Raw genomic sequence first — 5,390 nt, forward strand, 5'->3', positions numbered from 1 at the left:
TCAAGGACAACAACGCCAGCCGGAGGAGGTAGCTTTTTACATTGCCCCTTGCAGTGACGTGGGTGTCCGTGCTCCAACCCGTCGTGCTGACTATTGACCAAATGCACATTGGCTGGCGCCTAAGGTACGCGGGCCTGCAGTAGGGTACATTAAAAGCCAGGAGCATGGCCATGCGTTCACGGGCGAATGACTGGTACCAAATAGGATCAGCAATGTCGACACTGTAACACGTGCTGCAGGCGCCAGCTCATCAACCCCCGGAAGATGATGATGATCGGGCCAAACCTCATCAGCTTCCCTGCACTGCGCGCGCTGAGCAAGCGCATGCCCCATGTCAACATCTCGTCCCAGGATCTCAACTACAAGGACAAACAGAACCAGCGCGCCACTCTCAAGTAGGCTCTATCCAACCTGGAATTAGGTACAGACTGGTTTGTGGCTGACTTACCGCCATTCACTGACAGACAGGTTGGCCGACCTCGACATGGATCCCTCAACTGGAAGCGTCAAGGCAGTCGGTGTGCTGCGTGACGCACTGGAGACAGGTTCACACAGTCCGGTTGGCGGTGATGGTCCTATCGTTGACGGCTCGTATTATGCTACCTTCCTCTATGTGACGTTCATGCATTATTTAGTAGCTGGCCGCTGAAAAGGCCTCTCGAGATGCTGGTGGTCGTGCTATGCGTGTACCAGCTTACTGTGCTTACTGTGTACCAGCTACTACAGCTACATTGTGCCGGGCCACACTACTGCAGGGCAGGCGCGTGTGCTTACATTTCTTTGTCTGCGTGAATGATTGGATGTATGAATGAATGGACGAATGAAAGGTGTGGTTAACATGCCCCTGGTTTGGTTCGGTTCGGGTGGTGGTATCTTTTTGAACACATGTAGTCTGGTCGAGTGCCGGGGGCCCTTAGCAGGACTGAAGCACAGTTCAAGACGAGGCGTGTGGATATGTCTGCTTGTCTGAACGAAGGAATGAATGAATAGACCGGGTGTTAAAATTGTGAGCGACTTGCCATGCAGACACACCTTTGGTTCTGGTCGGTTCGGGTGATGGTAACTTTTCACACATACACACACAATGAATGTATGGGTGAATGAGTACGGAGTACGGCAGTACGGAGTACAAGCATGTACGGATTTGAAACCAACAAACACACGAGAGATATTTGTAAGTGCTCCCCTTGTTTTGTAAAGTTCCTTCAACTCCCGCGATTCTGAATGCGTGCCTGAGAGTTTGGGGGCAGACCCTGCAATTGGTCTAGATTGCTCGGTAGAAGGGTTTAAATTGACACCTGGGACAAGTTGAATTGCCGGGACAGGCCCTTGAATTGGCCTGACAGGGATATGAATTGGCCTGGCAGGGACATTCCGACAGTCAGAATTGGCCTGTCCGGGTGCCGAATTAGCCTGGCGGGACATTCCGACAGTCAGAATTAGGCTGACAGGGTGTCGAATTGGCCTGGCAGGGACATTCGGACAGTCAGAATTAGCGTGTTCAGGGTGTCGAATTAGGGAAGCACGGGAATTGTGCGACCGGGGCAGTCAAAAGAATTGCTCTGCCCGACAGTTTGTCCTACCCTCTAGGCATACTCGTTCCTCGCTAGGTATATAACGCCGTCCCTTACGTGCTCTGTTAGCCGCCAATGCCCAACAGCAAAGCCTAAACTGCATAAGCTTGCGGTTCGCTGAGCACGGGTTAAAAGTTGTCCTTCCTGCCCGCTTGTTCGGCCGCTAGACCTATCCAATGCTTACACTTCGCCATGTGAATTCCTGGTTGCTTGCTGTCTGACGGGTACACGTCTGACTGGACATCTAGACTCGTATGCTTCCAACCACTCACCAATCGGTACTTGAACTCCAGTACCACACCTTCTGGCGATGGCCTGTTCATCAGTCATTCCACTCGTTCGTCTACTTCGTGTAGCCCTTGCGGAGCCTCCTTCCATACGTAATGCCCCAGAAAACTTCAAAAGCGGAGGAGTAGTCTTGTTTCACCCCCAGTCTTGCCACTCGCCTTGATGACCATTGTAACCTTGTCGTATGCCCGCATCAGCGACCGCAGCATGGACCCTTTAACCCGTCTCTTTTGCAAACGAAACTACATTATCTCCCGCGGCACCATGTCGAACGCCTTCTCAAAGTCAACTTGTTTTGTTCTGAAGTTGGGCAGCGTAGGTCGGAACGTGGATACACCGCGTTATAACTGCGTCAGGTCGTGGCAATGCGATTGCCTTCAGAAGCGGCTGGCTTGATGGAGCAAAGGTGAGTGCACGTGGAAAGGCGCGTGGTTGTTTTCTACATGGTATGGCCAGTAGATCAGTGCCGTAACTCTCACCGGTAGGTTTATCCTGGTCAACCAGCTGAGCAACGGGTCAATCAAATTGTGATACGCTGCGGTCCGAATGTATTTGCACGGTGAAAAAATTTTGTAAAATTTTTTGTAATAATTTTATCATAAAATTATGAAATACGCAAAAGATGTCAGTTTGCAATGGGATGCAACTCATGAAAGGTCTGGACGTAAAGAAGTATCTGGATAAGGTGTAGTAAGTGTTATAAGGAAGTGCGAAATAAGTTAAAGATGCCATTGATGATTATCATTATATGCTTCAGCGATCTCGTACGGTACAGACGAACCGGGAGGCTGATAAACCGCCTGATAACCGCCTGATAAACCGCCTGCTAACCGCAAAGAAGATAAAGGGATTTTTCCTGAACTTACCAAATAAAAACAAAACGAAAGAAAACTTCCCCTAAACTTATCGTAACAAAACCAGCACACGCGCCGCCGTGGCTACCATCCTTAGCGCACCGCCTCCCGCGGTCATTTGTGCCTGTGCCGCTTTCCATTCGGCAGTCGCAATGGCGGGCTTATGAGCGAGCTGCCTCCTGCAGCTGCCATTCGTGCCGCATTCAGCGGACGGCAGCAGATTTCCCGTATGAGCATAGCCTCCGGAGGCAGCTACCTGCGCCCGCCTACAGTTCAGCCGGCCGCCGCAGCGGGCTTCCTACGCAAGATACCTCCGGCAACCCCAACATGCATTTGTGCCGCACTTAGAGGACCGCCGCAGCGGCTTAGTCTTGGACTGTAGCTGGGCGGCGAGACAGCAGGCGTGTCCGTCGCCCAAACGTTCGGGACTTTATTGAAGGTCCGATGGGCTTCTTCTGCAAGGCTGTCCTGGCTGTTCTCCTAAAGCGGGTTCCTTCTAACGTTCGCTTCAGCCAGGTTTTAGATTCAAGTCTGCCACAAAAGAGCGCTTGCGAGACAGGGCTAAGTTGAGCAAGCAAAAGCCCCGCCGGCACTACCGAGCAACGCGGGCAGCTGACAACCTTGTGCAATGCAAATCTCCCAACTGGAAGCCAAGGAAACTCCATTAGACGTCACTAAGCAAAGCACAGGGGTCCACGCGGAAAACAAGTCAAACGTTCCCCATAGCCCTTTCACAAGGCCAGTACTCCGGATACCCGAACCCGCAACTTAATTTAAGAAACAACGACGTAGCATCAGCAACTCAACCTCAGCGTGAGGACCTCCCCAGCCACCCGCGCTATTGACCCGCAGCGCGCATTTTTTTACGTGGTTCGGCGGTATCCAGCGACATAAATCCGCACGCTGTGTTGCCGATGTATTTCCCCATAATGACTGCCAGTTGAAAAACGATGATAGGAAGTTCGCCAACTGTCCGACGACGCTTGCAGACTTATTGGCGATTTTGCCTATACCCTTCACTTTTTGGGCGAGGCCCCGGTCGCGAAGCGCCACTCGGGGGGCCGAGCCCCCCATTGCTGTCAGTCAGTCAGTCAGTCCATCAGTCAGTCAGTCAGTCAGTCATGCTGTAACATTTCATCTTATTTCACCCCGATTAAAATTGCGTCTGAAAGTTATTCTGATTCTCTATCAATGGACCAATGGAACTGATTCAGATAAATTTGTGGGCGAAGTTAGCTTCCGAATATATTAACTTTCATATCTTGCCCTGCTTTAAATTGCATCTGAAAGCAATTCTTATCCTCTATTGATAGACCAAGGGAATGAATTCAGATATATCTGTGGCCGAGTTGAATTCCAGGGTGAGTTGAATTTCCATATCTCACTCCGCTAAAGATTGCATGTAAAAGCTACATCAATTCTTTATCGATTGGCAAACGGAGAACATTCAAATACATCGGAGCGCAAAGATTACTTTCCCCTCACGCCGCAGCCCTTGCCTCTGACGTCGTTGCATGTCCCTTACATTATAGATTCATATTACATTAAAGATTCATAAGCAAACGGCATGATCCTTTATGGGTTGGTTCCTTCATGCTCGGCAACTTTAGACCGACCCATGGCAACCTCCCTCCTGGCGTCTCGCTCGTACCTGTTTGATTGTTGTCCTTCTTATTCTCTTCTTCATTCATTCAATAAAGTTCAAACGAAGTGTGCCTTTGCGGCACACCATCAGCTTTGCCGCTGCATTCCGACTTCAAAATGTGCAATTGGAAGGATCTCCGAATGCGTTCTGGCTGGGAGCTGACAAAAATTGGTCCATGAAGCACGGGCACTGTGGCGCGCCTTGGACTGCCAGCCAGCAGGAGGGCCGGCGTCGAACATGGATGCAACGGTAGTACCACCTACGTATCGGGCAGTCCCGACATGGATTTGGCGCAGCAGCGGCAACACACGTTGCCGCAATGGCACTCCTGCTTTGTGTGTATGTCATTCTACGGATTGCCGTATCACGAGAAGGCTAACTGTTCAGTCAATAATGATTATGCTATAGCAGCTGCGCGCTTGCGACGATCCAGACAGGTCTACACCGCCGTCGCAAGTCTGCCGACCTTTATTGTTTGAGGATTTCAATAACAAGTGTGTACTCCAAACGTGGCGGCGTTCTTGTGCTTGCACTCTTATGCCGTACGGATTGCCATGCGAATCAAACGGGGGTCAAGTGGCTGCGCGCCGAGCCCCTTTTCGGCTTTGAAAAGCCGCCCCCCTAGTCTCCGTGGCCTTTAGGCGTTCAGAAATTGGCCTTTGGGTAGTTTTGCAGGTATGGGGTCACTCACCCCCAACCATGTGACACACACATATATGAAAGCATAGACGCGCATGTGTCTGTTGGTTTCAGATGCTTGTCTTTTTTTACTGCCATGCTTTGCTACAGCAGCCTCGTACAGATCGTTCCTGGTCTCCGCATCGTACGCCCTTCAATGAAACCGCCTCTTCATTTGGCCTGTACTCTTTTGACGTTAAGTGGGCAAGAACCTAGATGTTGGATGAAATGGACGCGCATACTCGGACTGAGACACACTTACTCTTTGCGAAGGAACGTCGTAAAACGAGGCGCTGCGTTCGGGGCCTTGGCGCGGTGTTATTGAATTATAGAAAACATGGTAAAAAGCAA

The sequence above is a fragment of the Volvox carteri genome, assembly GCF_000143455.1.
Source record: "Volvox carteri f. nagariensis unplaced genomic scaffold VOLCAscaffold_5, whole genome shotgun sequence".
Taxonomy (NCBI): Eukaryota; Viridiplantae; Chlorophyta; class Chlorophyceae; order Chlamydomonadales; family Volvocaceae; genus Volvox; species Volvox carteri.